This window comes from Mus caroli, chromosome 15, assembly GCF_900094665.2.
Source record: "Mus caroli chromosome 15, CAROLI_EIJ_v1.1, whole genome shotgun sequence".
NCBI lineage: Eukaryota > Metazoa > Chordata > Mammalia > Rodentia > Muridae > Mus > Mus caroli.
The window spans coordinates 19,980,990-19,999,911 of record NC_034584.1 but is presented as its reverse complement, the minus strand read 5'-3'; positions in this window follow the sequence as shown (position 1 = coordinate 19,999,911).

Genomic DNA, 18,922 nt, shown 5'->3' with positions numbered 1-18,922 from the left:
AAAATTCCTTCAGATATATTAGTTATATAGCCATCCTATAAACCCTAAGAGATCTACATTGTAGATCCTGGTAACCCAAAGTACGTTTTTAAAACTTAAATGTAGACCAAACTATCAAAGAAACAACATAATGTTACAGAAATGTTAGTCATACCAAGAGGAAAGTTAAAGTTCTATCCTTCTAAATATAGACACTGAACAAAAGAGAAAATAATAAAATAAGTAACTACATGTGTACAAAATGTGACAAAAATCTGCCATAAGTTGGCCAAATGAAACTAAATTACAATCACAAAATAGGTAGGAGAAAACATAGGTGATAGAATTTCCAGAAAGGGGGAAATATTGGTAATTAAGAAATATACCAAAGCTTTGTGACAGAAATTCTACATTTTTAAAATGTGATGATAAAATGACTTTTATAAGACTCTAAATTTAAATAGTATGCTCAGGTACACAGTGATGCTTAGCTATGTGGGAAAAGTCAGGATGTTGCTTGAAGTTCTCAGTAGCAAACACATGGGAGTCTAGGGCCAATCTGTCTCATATTAATGTAATTGAGGCTGCTAGTAACCAATTTAGGAGCAGTAGTTTAACATCAGATACACTATCCCACCTGACCCATGGCTTCATTTATCTACGATACACTGGAATTTATGATACCAATACATTTGACTATGATATAGTCTGAGGCAAGTCTACTGATTATGACACCATGAAGGGACTTTAAAGTCATCAATTGGTCTTTGAAATATTTGCCAGTCATTGTAGTAGGCAATACATAGGATAAAAAAGGCAACTGCATCCCTTATCACAAACATCCTGTGAGCTACTCATTCTACACAGAAATATACAACTTAACATGGCATATGTCTCTTTACTTTGGGACTTTTAAAACCTAGTTTGTCTCGGCAGCATGTTGGTATAACTTTATGGGTGTGACCGTTGATATTTGTCAGTAGACACAATTTAATATCTAACTTAGTGATCCCTTTACTTTTATAAGTTCATGGAGTCAGGGGAGGGGATATCTTCATAGAGATAGAGGGGCTGGTAGTAGGTACAGGATGTGGAACAGTCAGAGGGTGGACCAAGAAGGAAATAAAATCTGGAGTTAAAATAAATAAATAAATAAGTAGGTAAATAAATAAATGATTTTAAAAAAGAAAATAATATCTGAGCCATATTTTAGGTGATGGGGTGTTTGTAGGTGCATCATTGGAACTGGGCTCCACAACTCAATGTGTGTATGTGTGTGTATGCATGTGTGTGTGTGTGTGTGTGTGTGTGTATTTAGAAATATTTAATGAAATGAAAAAGGCCAGGAAGTTAAAAAACATCAAGGAGTGGGTTTGAGGGTGCAAAAGGAAGGGAGAAATGATGTAATTATATTATCTATAAAAATAAAATAATAAATACCGGGATTTGAGCTTCAATTAGCTCAGTTAGCTTGGTTATGGCATAGAGGCAGCATCAAAATCGACAGTTGTATCCTTTCATACTTTCATGGCTTAAACCTAAGCAGAAGTTTTCATCAGACAGAACAATACAGAGCTGTTTGGCTTGTTGTGTTCTGGTCTATGCTCCTAAGTTCAGTAGCAATATGACACTGCATAATGATGTGAATGTAAGAATATATTCGGTGTGCAAAATGTATAAAAATATCCTGTAATTCAGTATCATCACAATGAGTATATAGACTAAAAATACATAAATCCCTCTAAAAATGGCACATGCTATATTTCTAAAAGGTAGGAAGTAGCAGATGGATGTTTCCACAATGAAGGAATGACAAGTGTTTGAGAAGGGACACACTTTGAAACTCTGTTTTAGACACCATTTAATACATATATTTATTCAAATATGACTTTATCCCAGTAATACAAAATTATTATTTTATATAACAGATAATGTAGATGAAATAAAATTATGATGAGGCTCAGTGAATGGTGAAAATATTATATATGCTGTAAAGAAATTTTATTTTAAACATTAGAAAATCATACGAATGAGAATACTCTCAAAGTGAGTAACTTCAATGTGGCAAATATGTGTCTATAAACATGTAAATATTATTTATTATAATAAGACAGTATAAGTGGGGATGTTCCTGGTGGATTGATTTTTGTATAATATGGGATTCTTGATTAAGCTATAACCATGGTGAAATTCACACCGATGTGGCTGCTCTGTTTGGAAAGAGAACAGCTGTTTTTTCTAATGTTCCCGTGGTTTATGAACACGATGCTTCCTTTATACATCAAAGGGGATTCTAATGAGCTCTCTCTTCTCCCTCCAGGAACACATTTCTCAAATGTTTTGTAACTCACTGTGGCTTGATAAATGTTAGATTGCAGATCCTCCTAGGTGTAGTGCCTAGGGCTTCTTAAATGCTGCCATTTGCTTGTTTATTTTGTTCTCAGGCTGGGGAATTGTTTTATGAACTCTGAGACATAAAGGAGAGCAACTGAGTGGGAAGGAAGACATTTGCTATAATACTTCTTTGCCAGAGAAGGAAATTGGATTTTACCTATTGTATAGGAGGTCACAAATTTTATTGTTTAAAGGGTTAATGTGTCCTATTATGGAAGACAATGAGCTCAAGCTGGAAAGAATTCTTTAGGCTCAAGCCACCAGGGACTGTGCAAATTTCTATTTTTCATAGAGTTTTGCATTTGGTAACCTGAAACTTTTATTATAACTTTGATGGATTGTTTGCTGTACTTGTCTGTGACCTTGCTGTATGACTAAAGTACACTTACTTAAACACAGAAATCCTTATGTGGAGAGTAGAGTTATTTATACTTGACATAACTTCCTGGAGGTGATTTATAAAGCAGCTGAAATGTATTAAGCCCATTTTGGAAAAAAAAAAAAGAATGCAGTTGAATATATGTGCAGTGTGCTTAGACTGGCAAGAATTCCAATTTAGTTTTAGTCTGAATTGTTTTAAAAATCAATGTTTATGTTTTAGAAGAACAGCATGCAAAACAGGAAAATGAAAATGAACTAAATGCAAAATTATGTAACATATTAGGCTGTAGGACGTCTCAATTCACATTCAACAATAAAAAGAAATTGCATTGCCTGAGTATAAATTTTATTTCCTCCAAAAGTTTTGGATGCTTTTTTGTAGAAAACATCCTTCATATTATAATACACATAGTATCAGCCTTGATATCATTTAAGATTTCTAAAAATTATACAGAAAAGCTAAAAATAAAAATAAAAGCACAATTAAAGTAGAATGTGTGGATAGTGAAGTTTCAGTATATAGCATAAATTATACATTTTCATTCACTTTTTAAGCTCTTTAAGAAAATAAGAAAAATATTAAGTTATAAATGAGTGTGTTGAACTACAACATTCCAAAACAGATAGTAGAACCAATTTTCAGTGATTTCCTTAATGAATATTGGGTGTTATATCATATAACCTTGGTCCCTTTAATGTCTTGGCAGTTGAAAGCCCATGTATGAGTGTTTCTCACACTGTGTATTTAATATATGTCTCAGAATGTATGAACTAGTCTTTACTTTAAAGAGCTCATTAAAACTGACATTTTCCTGTAAGCCTATGGAGTGAAATATACCCTTTCAACTTCTTTCAGACCTATTACAGCATGTAAGGTTTGCAGGATGATAGGATCAACATTTTGTTTTTAATCATGATTTATAAATTATATGGCATACACTTTCAGAACCCAGATGATAAGCACAAAGATTTTTAAATGATTGTATTTACTCTTTAAGATTTTCATTGTATTTTGAATATATTCAATCCATCTTCTAACTCTTCCCCAATTTTCTGAGCTTTGTGTCTGCCATTTTTTTTTATTATTTTAACCAATTTAGTCCTGCTTGTACTCTCCAAATACTCTCAGGTCTGACGATCCACTGGGCCATGGTTGTTCAATCAGGGGCCACACTCTTAAACTCACCATCTTTTGACCCAGACGTTATCAATTATCTATAGATTCTCAGCTAGAGGTATAATCTGCATCTGCTTTCCAAGCAGAAACTTCCTAAAGCATTTGCATATATACATATATGAAATAAGTGTAAAAGGAGCTATTCTACAGTGTGTTGACAATGGCCCCTTGACACGACATGCACTTATTTATGGATATAATGATAAAACACTATGATGTGGTTTAATTCTATGTTCATTTAGTGGAGCAATGGTAGTAGGTTAGTTCTGTAGGTCCTAGGGTCTCTGTAGAAACAAGCACTTGTCTCAAATTAGGATGGCAGGTTTTGAGTTCATCTGTGCTGTGCACGTTAAATCCCTTAAAAAAGTTGTTAATTACTCCAATCATATCTGTGCCACTGTTGTGCCAATGGGTTGGCATTGGCAGTAAGCTGCCTCTCCAGATACCACAAGCTACTAGGTAAAAAGTACAGTGCCAGGACAGAATTGCCTGACTTGGAGTTGATGTCCAAGCCTTACAGATCACTACCTTTTTTTTTTTTTTCTCTTGGCCAGTTTCTAGAACTTGAGAATAAGACTCTAATGAAGAAAGCACTGCACAGTTGAGTCATAGAACATGGAGACATTCAGGTGCTATAGACCTGGAAATATCATCATTATTTGCTACCTTTCATAATGCTGGGATGTGTTATATACATATGACCAGAGAAGAAAAGTCATCAGTCTTATCTAGTAGGTAAACAGAGTTGGAAACTCTGAAAGCTACAGTAATGACTTTCCTGGCACTGTCTACTCGCTGGTACAACAAAGGTACAGATGTCATTGGAGTAACTAACTACATTTTGAATGGATTTAAAGTTCATAGCACAAATGAACTCTATATCTGACATCCCAATTTGAGACAAATACATTTTGCTATAGAGGCCCCAGGTGAGTAACCTACTACAATTATTCTGCTAAAGGAACATAGAATTAAACCAACTTCTAATGTCTTACATTAAATACAAATAAGTATATCTCTTCAAATCTCATTATTGAATTTCTTTATGTAGCAGATGTTGATTAACAGAGATGCTCACAAATAGCTAAGATGCAAAACATAACAGTCTTCAGAATGCTCAGCTCTAATTGGGACAGGGGTGATATATATATATCCTTAGCAGCTTGAATTAATGCCTAGTCCAAATGCTAAATTCTCAAGTAAGATCACATTTGTGGTTACGATTCTTATTACAAAATTCTGTTACAGTATATAGTAATCTTTGTGGAAGGCACCGAAATCTCTTCAACAAAGGCATTTATAATATTCATAAACTGTTTTATGTGACATGCTATAGTTATGTTCATATTTGAAAATCTGTTTATGTAGGTACTATAGTTATGTTCATATTTGAAAATCTGTTTATGTAGGTACTATAGTTATGTTCCTATTTGAAAATCTGTTTATGTAGGTACATAGTGTCACCACTAATGGCTTTGGAGGTAAATCCATATATGTCATTACTCACTATTAAATGATTCATCTTCACATCAAAAGAATACTCTTACAACAACACTTTGTGACCATGAAATGGATTATTGGGCTGCTACAAAAATATGCTGTCTTGAATTTGATCTATAGAAATCACATAAAGGTAGAATGAAAGAACTGTTGGTACAATAGTGTTTTCTGAAAATCACATGCATTTTCTGGTACCCATGTGTCACCCTCACATGTAACTGCACACCCATTACAGACATATACAGACATGGACATAATGATAATGATAATAATAATAATAATATAATAGTAAATGTGAAGAGTTAAAATAACATTTAGTTAAATTAAATTGTATAAAATGTTTTTTAATTTATTAATTAATTTATTTTACACTCCACATTTTATTCCTCCACCCCATCCCATAGCTCCTCCCCATTCCCCTGTCTCCATGTGGATGTCCCCAGCCTCATGCCACCTGACCTCTAAACTCCCTGGGGCCTCCAGTCTCTTGAGGGTTAGGTGCATCATCTCTGAATGAACACAGACCCAGAAGTCCTCTACTGTATGTGTGTTGTGGGCCTCATATCAGCTGGTGTATGTTGATTTTGGTGGTCCAGTGTCTGAGAGATCTTGGGAGTTCAGATTAATTGAGACTGCTGGTCCTCCTACCAGATCCCCCTTCTCCTCAGTTTCTTTCAGCCTTCCCTAATTCAACAACACGGGTGAGCTGCTTCTGTTCATTGGTTGGGGGCAAATAAATCATTCTCTCAAAATTTCCTAACTCAGGCTGGTCTTGTGCATGCTGCCATAACCATTGTGAATTTTTGTGAAATTTCCTGTGTGTCCTAAAGTTCTGATCCATTGTAGTCACCCACTACTGTGAAGCTCATTATTTTGTGTACTATAGAAGTAAATTTAAAAGCTGAATGGCATTAATTTTATTTTGCTAATTAATTATAAGCCCTCTGACCCTCACACTTCTGTCTATAGTTTTCTCATGACATGGCCGATCAAGTTGACACCTGAGATTAACCATTACAAACTATTATCTTAATGCACTGTGAGATTGTAAAATATTCCACAAGCAGAACTTGCAAATTTCACACTGCATTTATAATTTCAGTTCACTAAAATGATAAAATGTGTGATGTCAATTTTAAGAATAATTGAGACAAGCCTGGTAAGCTAATGTTCAGGACAGTGTTGTGCTTCACTCACATTGCCCACGGGCTTCTCTTTCTGCTAAAAACAAGCACGAGAACTCGAAACATCATGACCTTGGTAAACTACCAATACTGTTTACAAGAGAAGACTGTCAAAAGGCAGCAATGGGGTATACAGGGCATATTTGTATCCAGGATATTGATAGCTCTTTGTCCGTTTGCTTGCTTGTTTATTTTTTACAGTCTATGTCAGCTCAAAGAAATGTATGGTTATGGAACTTAAGAAGTATTGAGGAAAATGTAGCACATATATTAGAAGTGATGCCACATAGAAACATGCTTTCTAAAGAAAGCAGGAAACAACCCAGAAGAATTTTTTATCTTAAATTTTGTTGTTCTTCTGTGAATTTTGCTTTTATTTTTAAAATATTACTTTGGTAGCATAGTAACATAAAGCTTTTCTTTTCAAAGTATAGTGTAAAATAAAAACAGCAGTAAACCGTATCTTTGTGTAGCATCATCTATCAGGTGATAGGATACAACCAGTCCATGAATATAATGTGAGCTTATCTCCAATCATACAGCACACATTTCCATTGAGTGTAAACCCAACCAAGCTTACTATGATATCCTTTATCTTGCTCTTTCTTAACATGGACAAGCTGAGCACACACACACACACACACACACACACACACACACACACACACACACATCCGTACCTGCATCTTGATGTGTCTGGTTATCAGGGACACTTAGCTGCTACTGTGTGGATACATTTTTGATCATTTTCAAGGGAAATATTGGGACATGAACCTCTTTTGCAATATGAAGTCCTTCTAGAGGAGTGTTTGACATCCTAACTCACAGACCTCTTGTTTTATCCTCAATAGTAGTGTGAGTCTGATACTGGAGATGTCTCCACAGCCCTGGGGATGCTTTTATATCAAATTCAGTTCCTGTATGACTTCTTCTGTTACAATTCTGAATTAATTTGAAAAAGTTTTTAATTGTATACTTCACTGAATATGTGGATTTTATTGTCAAATCTCTTTTATGTTAGTTCCAGAGAAGATATTAATAGGGGACAGATTATACCACATTGTTGTTGTGGGATAACAGAAGTTGAGTAGCACTGTACTTTGTGCATGAGAATCATCTTCATTTGATGACTAGTCAAAGAACTGTGGGAAATCCCTGGATGGAGTGCTGTTTTGTAGCTTTAAATCTGATCATTATAAATTCTCTCTTAAAACATGGCTTCATTGTCAGCACTTTCGTCTTCCTCCTTAAAAAAATCTACATAATATACTGCCTATCCAACTTACAATTTCACTTATGACATTAAGAAAAATATCTGAAATTCATATAGATACCCAAAGAGCACTAATATGAGAAAATTTATTCAAGCCTAAAATCTGACATTATTAACATCTAAATAGTATAAATGTCTCTTACTAAGCAGTGGAAAACTAAATGATGTAGTTACAAAGGAGCAAAGGCTATAAATACAAATGTATCTGAAGAAGATATGAAATCCAAACAATAATATTGTATAAATGCAACTCAAATAATGACTACACTAGTCCCTACACTAGTGCGAGAAGTTCAGAAGACCCACACATGCATGTGAAGAGGAAATCAGTAACTGACAGAACAGGAAGGATACATTTTCTCTGTGTATGTGTGTGTGTGTGTGTGTGTGTGTGTGTGTGTGTGTGTGTATGTGTGTGTGTGTGTAACTATCTTTTTATCTAACAAAAAGAAGAAATTGGGAATCCCAGAAGGGGTGTGTGAGGAGTGGAGAAAGAAATGAGGGAAGACAGAAGGCCAGAAATGATGCAAGTCCAATACAATCATGTATGAAATTTTCAAGAAGCTTTAAAAATTGCAAACACATAGACAAAACCATAAATAACCCCGATTAAAGAAGAACCTCAAATCAAAGGATCAATAGCTCTTACTTTTTAGGATGAATTATAATAAAATAGAAAAATAGAAAAATTTGATAAGGAGGTGGAAGTGCAGGAGCCAAGATACTCAGTTTTTGGTAATTTAAATGAATCAGCTACTATGGAGCATGATAGCCAAGTTTCTTAAAGGATAAAGATATAAGTATCAAATATCTAATCATAGATCCCAAACTCAATCTCTCAATAAAAAAGGAATTATAATCAGAATCTCAAGGATATACTTGTGCTCCCATACTACCTGCAGCTTTACATATGATAGCTAAGATGCAGAGACACAGAAATGATCCTTTGTGGATATACAGATAAATAAAAGGTATGCAGATAAAGTGAAATATTATTTAAGTTTTAAAAAGAAAATTTCACGGCATCTGACAATACGCGTAAAGCAAATAAACCAGTCACTGACATAAGCTATACATGATCCCCTTCACTTAAGTGTAATAACTAAATTTATAAAAACAAATTATCAGGATTTGAAGGAAGATAGCCAATGGATACCATGTCAATTACACAAGATGTAGCACTTATAGGTATTGGCTATGCAGTGCTGTTCCTAATCAGGAAAAGGTTGCATTATGTTGGTAAGCATTTGACAAAAAGGTACTTGGTTCAGAATTCCAATCACAATAAAAATTATTTTATCCATAGAAAATGAAAATGAAATAGGCACTAGATTTGAGTACTCACTAGGAATCTTTATGGCATAGATCATAATATATTGGAATAGACATATACTTAGGAAGCAAATAATCAATTTTAAAAATCCAGTTTTGTTTTGAAATACTCAACTTAATCAAACATAAATATAGATTGTCAGTTAATAATTAAGATATTGATGTAGAAGAAAAAAATTTTAAAATGTATTAAAATTACCTCCACTGAATTAATCAATTCTTAATCCATTTTTATACCATGATCCTGAGAACATGATATGATCATATTGTGTAAGTCAACCCAATCAAGATATTGTAATATATTTCTGTAAATATTACTTTTATTTCCTCAGAAGTAGGGACGAGATGGGAGCTATAACTAAGCTATTCAAATGCATGGCTTGGGCTAAGTCCAGAGCATTTCTCTTATGTTCTAGCTATCCCTGTGCCTAGAAACTTGCTTCTAGCCTCTCTATATTGTAATCTTCCAGGCTGATTGGTACAATTTGAATTCTCTTGGCTTCTGACTGAATTGCTCTGGTTGGCCTCATAGTAACTTTTTTGGAAATGTTCCCCTCAGATGAAGGGATGAGATGAGAGCTGTACTCAAGTACCCAAGCTGTGTCCTGTCCTGCTTAGGCTGAGCTCAGAGCACTTCTTTCTCTGTTCTAATTATCCCTAGGCCTAGGCATGGAAGTTTCTAGCCTCCATAGAACCTAATCTTCCAAAATGACTGATATAATCTGGCTTCTCTCAGTTTATGACTAGTTGCTCTGCTCGGCCTCATAGTAACTTTGGCAAAATGTTTTAATCTTCTGAATCCTTCTCATTCTCTGGCTTATTCTGTCTTAACCTGTGTCAACATTGTTCTCTCTACCATCTGTCTCTGTAAAACTGTCCAGATTTCTCTTTGTCTGTCTGTCTGTCTGTCTGTCTGTCTGTCTGTCTGTGTCTCTCTCTGTCCTTTTCTCTGTCTCTCTGTCTCTCTGTCTCTGTCTCTTTCTCTCTGTCTCTGTTTCTATCTGTGTCTCTCTCTGTCTCTCTCCCTCTCTCTCTGTGTCTCTGTCTCTGTCTCTCTGTCTCTCTCTGTGTCTCTCTCTCTGTGTCTCTCTCTCTCTCTCTGTCTCTCTCTCTCTCTCTCTCTCTCTCACACACACACACACACACACACACACACACACACACACACACACAGTTTCTCTCCCTTCATGCTCCCAAGTTGCCTCTTCCCTGTGCTGCCCTTTTGTGAGTTGGGCAGATTCTGTCTCTGTCTCCTTGTGTCAAATATTTCTTTGATTTCTGAATTTATTTGCCCCTCAATTAAACATCTTTTTTGAACATGGCTGCTTTCTTCTACAAACTAACCTTACCTTCTCATTGTTTGAGATTAAAGGTGTATACTAAGATCATGTCTGTATTTCAGAAAGATTACATAGACCTAGAAGGTCTTTGGATATTATCCCTTGCCAGAACAGCCATTGTTAATGGTTCAAAATTCCTGTACATATTTCTACTTTTTTGGACTGTGTGCTTGCTACACAAGCATTCTACCACTAAGCTATATTCCCAGTACTGAATTTTGAAGTAATATATAGAAAAAAGATTTTATATAATATCTTTCTTGAAACAATACTATTTTTCTTTTAAAAAATTTTAATTGTTATTTATATACATACACAGAGAAAGAGAAGATTAAAGTGAGTGTGTGTGTGCGTGTGTGTGTGTGTGTGTGTATGTGTATTTCTGTGTAATGGGGCATGTACCTGAAAATGCCTATAGAGTCCAGAAGCAGGAAAGAAATCACTTGGAACTCAAATTGCTTGTGACTACAAGCTGCTGGCATGGGTTTTATAAACTAAATTGTGCCCTATAAAGTATTTCAAGTACTGTCGGAAGTTGAGACTACTCTCCAACACAATATTAATTTTTCTCAACATATTTTAAGTTGTAAGAATATCCTAGTTGTTTAACAACATGGGAATTATATTTCTATATGTTTTGTTTAAGTTAAATTACTTGGATGAGAAGTGAAAAATAAATGTTATATCAATCAATAGGTCTTAACATGGTATTCCTTTTGCATCTCAGCACTTGATGATTAAATTATGCTCACTATACCAATTGTTCTTTATTAGACTACAATGTTTTACAGATGTTGCAGTTTAATTGTGGTGATGTTTCAACTTGAGAACCTTAATTAATTTGACCCTCTGACTTCCCAGAGGGCAAAGATGGTCCTGGAAACATAAATGAAGTACTGTAACTAGTTTTATAATTGAGAAGCAAACTTCATAACAATGAAGTGCTCAGAAATTCTGAATGGAATAACAATTGCCTTGTCAGGAGTAGAAATTTTAATACAACAGGAGCATATGCAAGAACACTCTCATAGAGACTGTTGAAATTAATGTATGTTTTTTAAATTGTTGCATTTGCATTTAATTTGAATGAATGCAGGAATAGTTTTGAAGTACATTTTTGAGGACATACTTTATATGAAAAATAATGAATGTCAGTTGATTGATATAACTTTCAAATTTTAAAAATGAAGGATGTATAAAGTTTGTGAGTTATTATAAGTTCAGAGGGTGAGTGGACATCATTCTGTAGAGACACAGAATGCAATTTTCAAGGTTTATATTAAAAGTCCTAAAAATAAATGATTTATTATGTGCCTTAGTGACTTTTATTTTCCTGTAATAAGAGGACATAAAATTTACTTACTTGGTACATAAAATTTCAGTGGATTAGAGTTATGACCATCATTGTGAGGTCATGGTGGGAGAGAGGCAGGCCGGGCGTTGTAGCAGTAGTTGGGAACTTCTTGATCTACAAATAAGGAGAGTGAAAGAACTGACTGAAAATGGATGGCCATTGAAAAACTCAAAGTCAACTACCAGAGACCTGCCTCCTTCACCATCTACTCCTCCTAATCCTTTGTGAACAGCTCCATCAACCATGGAATGTTGGTATGGGCAATTCTCATTCAAACCATCTCAAAACTATCTTGAGATAGCATCCTACCTTTGTCAGTGTAACAGTGATTAATAAACAAATGACAAAATCACAACAAATACTGGTGAGGAAAGAAGGACCTTAACCCACTGCTTGTAGAAATATAAATTAATGTAACTAATGTAAATGGTATCTAAATGTTGTCTAATAACCCTATTAATTATGAATATGGCCTAGCCATCTATCCAATAATCAAGGCAGAGTCTTATGGGATTTTATTCAGACTTAGCACAGTTACTCAGCTAATTGCTTCTTATCTATTTTTCTATATGCTAGACTGTAATTTCCTCAGCTACACTCTCCAAGTATATGCTGTTTGGGTCTTGCCAGGGTTATCTATGCTCCATCAGCCTATCCTCATGGTATACTTCTTGCCATGTGCTCATGATACATCCAGCCTCACAGTGGCCTTCTCCTCTCTCCTTCTTTTTCCTTCCTCTGGCCCCTTGCTCTCCTGGTCCCTGTCTGTAATCCTAAGCCCTGTAACTGAATCTCCATCTACCACTGTTCTCCCTAGTTTGGTTATAGCCATTTTTATTTCACCAATAACTTTGTATTTTGGAGGAAGGTATACATGACAAAGACTGTGTACTTGGTATTTCATTAGTCTGGGGAAACCAGATCTTGGGGTTCAAAAATTAGCATTTGAATGCATAGCAGCACCAGACTAACACCCAAAAAACTACTAAGGACTTCAATTTTGAAATGCCACATAAAATGTTAACTATAGAAGCAATGTATGATTTAGCTATTGTCATGGTTTGAATATGCTTGGCACTATTTGGAGGTGTGGCCCTGTTGCAGTAGATGTGTAACTGTGGGCATGGGCTTTTACACCCTAGTCCTAGGTACCTGGAAGCCAGCATTCTGCTAGCAGCCTTCAGGTGAAGATGTAGAACATTCAGCTCCTCCTATATCATGTCTGCCTAGATGTTGTCATGCTCCCACCTTGATGATAATGAACTGAACCTCTGAACCTGTAAGCCAGTTCTAATTAAATATTGTCCTTTATAAGACTTGCTTTGGTCATGGTGTCTGTTCTCAGCAGTAAAACCCTGACTAAGACAGCTATATAACTCCTGAGCATAAACACAAAGGATTCTTTGGCCTATCACACTGACAGTTGCCACCCATTATTTTCTTTCTATTCTATCAACAACAGAAATGGATAGAGTTTATGTCAAGGGGAACATTCTTCCATTTCTAGTGAGAGTATGAACTTGTACATCCACTTTAGATATAGGGCAGCTTCTCAGAATATTGGGAATTGATCCACCTCAAGACCCAGTTATACCACTCTGTGCCTACACCGTAAAGACTCTTCATCCTACCAAAAGGATACTTGGTCAACCATGTTCACAGCAACTTTATTTGTAATAGCTAGAAGCTGGAAACAACCTAGATGCCCCTCAACTTAAGAGTAGATAAATTGTGGTACATTTACACAATGGCGTATTACTTGGATGTTAAAAAATATAAATAATATCATGAAATTTACAGGTAATTGGATGAAACTTGAAAAAAAAATCATCCAAGTAAGGTAACCTAGACCTAGAAAGATAAGCATGGCGCATACCCACTTTTAGGTAGATAATAGCTGTAAAGGAGAGGATGATCATGCTATAATCCACAGATGCAGAGAGAGCCTAAGCAACACTGAAGGTTCAAGGGGAGGACACATGGATCTCCCTGGAAAGGAAAAAGAGAATAGATTTGTGTGTGTGGACTATGGGCTGATGGGCATAAATGTGGAAGGGGTCAGGTTGGGGAAAAGGGAGAGCGTACTGGGGAAGAGAACCAGAATTAGGTGTGCAATTTGGGGATTAATTGGAAACAGTGCAAAGGAAACTACCAGAAATCAATGAGGGTGACCATAGCAAATACTCTTAGTCATGGAGGATACAGAGCCTGAACCGTCCATCTTCTGTAACCAGGCAAGACTTATAGCAGGAGTATTGGGACACCAACCCAGCCACAAAACCTTCAATTTACAATATGGCCTAACTGCCTGATGTGCTGGGGTAAGGATGGTACAGAACTTGTGGGAATGGGCAACCAATGACGATTTCAGCTTAAGTCGTGTATCATGGGAGAGCTCCTATGTCTGACACTGCCTGAAGGGCCAGAATTCAGAGGCTGGGTATCCCAGAGACCTAGGATAGAACTAAACATGACAAGAAAAAGAGTCAATGAAATGATTCCTAACGATATTTTGTTATACTTGTTAGTTATAGATACGAGCCTAGTATAAATCATCATCAGCATAGAGACTTCATGAAGCATCTGATGGAAACAGATGTATAGAGCCACAGCAAAATATTAGGGAATTCTGCAGAAGATGGGGATTGTAGGAGCCATAGGAACAAAGAAATCCATAGAATCAACTAACCTGAGGTTATAGGAGCTCACAGAGACTGAAGCAAGAATCAAGGAATCTGTATGAGTCTGACCTTGGTCCTCTGCACATATATTATTGTGGAGAGCCGTGAGCAATTGCCATTACAAGATGGCGCTGGCTTCTGCTGTGCCTAACTAGTAAACAAGCCTTGTGCGCAGGTGTGAGAGTGAATTCACGCCAAGTCACTGCCCATCTCAGGGCGTAGTAATGAGGTGATGGGCGAGCAACAAAAATCAGGTGCTGACACACCACACTGAAGGCTATATAAGCAGCATCATTTTCCGGGTTCTGGGTCTTCCCTCCATAAGAAGCAATAAAGCTTGCCTCAGAAGAATCCGGTTGTCCGAGTGTGTTCTTGCCGGCGAGAATGATAGCTCGGGACATATTATGGTTGTGTAATTTGGTGTTCTTGTGGGATTTTTAACAGTAGGAATGGAGGTTGTCTCTGACTTTCCTGCCTGCTTATGGGACCCTTTTCCTCCTACTGGGTTTTCTTGTACAGTGTGAATATGAGGGGATGTGCAACTTTATATGCCATGTTTGGTTGATATCCCTGGGAGGACTGTTCTTTTCTAAATAGAAATGGAGGAACAGTGGCTCTTCAGGAGAAGGAAAATGGGAATGGGTGACTGGGAGGGATAGATGGAGGGGAAACTGTGGTTGGGATGTAATATTGAAAGCAGAATAAAGAAAAAAAGGAAAAGAGACTGCTGACATCAGATGTTCTTTCTCATAGCAGGATTCTAGTTTTTAAATGTCTGTTTATATGTAAATAAGGGCCTATGAGAGTGAGAGGAGACTATAAAACTAGCTAAGAGACTAGTTGAGGATGAAGCTACATTGAGAATTTAGGGCATGGAGAAAAGCCACATGCTGAACATAAAAAAGGAATCTATTGGAAATGAGTCAGCCCAAAGGAAAGGAAGGAGGCAGGGAGTGTAGGAAATGTGGGGAGAAAGCAACAAAATCAAATTTTGGTTGAAAAATGCTATAAGGGAACTTAATTCTACGTAAGCTTATGAAACTGAAAAAAACTTTGGCAGATTCACACACACATACAGAGAGAGAGAGAGAGAGAAAGAGAGAGAGGGAGAGAGGAACAGAGAGAGGAAGAGAGAGACACAGAGACATAGAGAAAGAGAGACACAAAGAGAAAAAGAAAATAGAAGAAATCATTCCTGCCTTTTATGACAGAATAAATTAAAAAGTCAATACAAGTGAAAAATATTTACAGTTTTAAAAATATTCTTATTTTTAATAATAAGCAAATTTTCACAGAATTTGATATAAAATATTTTCCTTATCTTTTGTGTGCAGCTATGTTTTGTTTTCTTTTATTTAAAACAGATTTTTTTCTAACATAATATACTCTGATTAAGGTTTGTTTCCCTTCCTTTTTCTTTCAGTTCCTTCACTCAAAACAAATCAAAAGAAGGAAAATAGTCCAAGAGAAATCAGAAGAAACAGAGGACCACTCATTTCTGCACTGAAAAATCTCCTAAAAACACTAAACTTGAAGCCAAAATATACCTGTGCAGACCCTGTGCATGCTGACACACTCTCTCTTAGTTTATGTGAGCTTTGAACATGTTAACTTAGAGAACCAGATTATTTGTCCTCATTCCCTTCTTGTTCTTATACTCTTCCTTCCTCCTCCTCTACAGAGTTCCCTGAGCCCTGAAGGTAGGGATTTGATGGCGCCCTTCTTTTTAGGGCTGAATGTTCCAAGGTCCCTCAGTCTTTACATACAATCTGTGGGTCTCTTTTTTTCCCATCTGCTGCACAAAGAAGTGTCCATGATGATTGCAGAGCAAGACACTGACCTATCAATATGGCATATGTCATTAGGAGTCATTTTATTGCTATATAAAAAGTAATATTTTGTCTTACCCCAAGGCCCTAAGCTATCTAGTCTCAGGTTCTTGGCCAAGTCAACAGGAAAAAATGGATAATGAAAATGTGGGACATTTATACAATAGATACTACTTGGCTGTATAAAAAAGAAGTCATGAAATTTGTAGGTAAATTGGTGGAGCTAGGAAAAATTATCCTGAGTGAGGCAATCTGAATGCAGAAAAACAAATATGGTATGTATTCTCCTATATGTGGATATTAACTGTTAAGTCTATGTTAAGCCAATGTGCAACATGTAGAACCTCAGAGGTTAGGTATTGTGCAAGGGACCAGGAAGGACTGAAGTGGAAACTTAAAAGGGTTCTTTGAAAAGTCAATTGTGTTGGATTGTGTTTTGCTGGGGCAAACACATAAAGGAGAGTTTTCTGGAAGCAGACACAGATGAAAGGATATGATGAAGGATTCTTTGCTAATGACACACATGAATTGGTGTGCCTTACATTGCATAGTTAAGCTCCATTTGTTGGGGACTCCATAGGGAGAAACACACCAAAAAAACCTTCCAGTGCAATGCTGCTGTTCTTTTGCTGTTTCTTCTGACTCTGGCTGATTTTCAGAGTGATGTCACCTATGACAGACACACATGCTGAGGCAAAACCCATGGAGGACAAATGATGTTTGGAGAAAGTATAACTAGTTCCCAACAGACAGTGAAGTAGGTTGAGCTTGGCTTGCTTGCATAGCTAAATGATTTTGGGTTTCTCATTTTAGCTGATCTTAGCTTTGTCGATCTTCATTTCACTGAGAGAGGTATAGCCAAGAATGTTTCCCAGTGTTCCTGTTGGCCCTGGTCCCTCCTGCTGACTTGTGCTGAGGCTGAGGCCTGGTTTAATTTTGCTAGGTCATGGCACTGCTGCTACTAACCCAACTCTACCAAACCGGACTGCTAATGTATTCATAAAATGTTTGTGAATGGATTGAGCTGTCCTGTGAACCTGTGAACTGAACTGCTGATTTCCAGACAACGCACATGGGAGTTGCTCCAAAGAACCTTTCTAAAAAGGACCACTTTCCCTGTATCCTTTCTTTTTTCACTACCTCTGGTGGATGGTGGGCTAAAAGGAGATTAAAGCACTTAAGAACCATCATTAAAAATAGGTTTTGAAAAAAAAAATTAAAATTTCGAAGGACAAATAAATCTCTTTAGGATTCAAAATTGGAATGGATAATAATGTGTTGTGGGTAGCCCACCATAGATGAGCATTCATATACAGTACACAGCCAATGGAACTTTTTTTGCCAGGTTGTTTGGACCAAAGCAGGTATTTGGAGACCTAGGTATAGCTCCAAGGGTACAGAATTTTTGTTGGGGGGGGCAGGTGTGCCTGACTCACTATAAGAGGGGCTGCTTTCTCCCTGTTCTCTCTTGCTCTTGCCTTCTTGCTCCCTCTCTGTCCTCTCACCCCTTCCCCCCTCTCTCCCCATTTCCTTCTTCCCTCTCTCCCCACATGCTCATGGCTGGCCTCTACTTCTCTACTTCTCCTCTCTCTGTCTCTCTGTCTCTATGTCTCTCTCTGTCTCTCTCTGTCTCTGTCTCTCTCTGTCTCTCTCTCTCTCTCTCTCTCTCCTATACTGTACCATCTTGTGGCTGGTTCCTCAGGGGAAAGTGATGCCTCAGCATGCGCCTGCAGAGGCATCCCCTTCCCCCGTACATGACTATACCTCTATCAAAACATATTCCCTCTCTCTTTATTATTTTTTATAAAACACAACAGGATATATGTGAACATGTACACATACAAAACACACAGACTATTTTTGAAAAAAATACTATTTTCATCAGATAAAGAAAAAAACTAATACTATGAAACAAAATATAGTTTTAATGAATTTATTAGAAGTTGAACTTTCTCCATGTATAGGGCTATGGTGCTAGACACTTATGCATAATTATTCTAGTCACTGTGCAAATGTACAAATCAGAGATGCACATTCTGCCTCTGGCATCCTAGCTTTTTCTCTCTTACAAGCAAGCCAATGACCTGTTTCTCTGAAAGTTTGAACTTTAAGCACTATCACTTCATACCCTACTGGGAAATACATAAAATGTATCTTGAAATGTTATTGTTCAAATGAATGCTGGGCTTTTACGGCCAACAACTGTGAGTTTATTTTCAGAGGTTTCCATGAGTCATTTCAAATAACATCAAGTGCCATAAATAAATTGCTATGACCGACCCATCTACTTCAAAACATGTCTCCTTTGTTGCTGGAATGGAAGCAAAATGTGTGTGTCTTTTGTTTACTCTTATATGTGTGTGTATACAGTACATGTGATGTGTACTGTGTATATATGTATATGTATGCATGCATATATGTGCATATATGTGGAGGCCGGCAGTTGATGTAGTGTTTTTCTCTATTGCTCTGCTCTTAGACTTTTTTTGTGAGGAGGT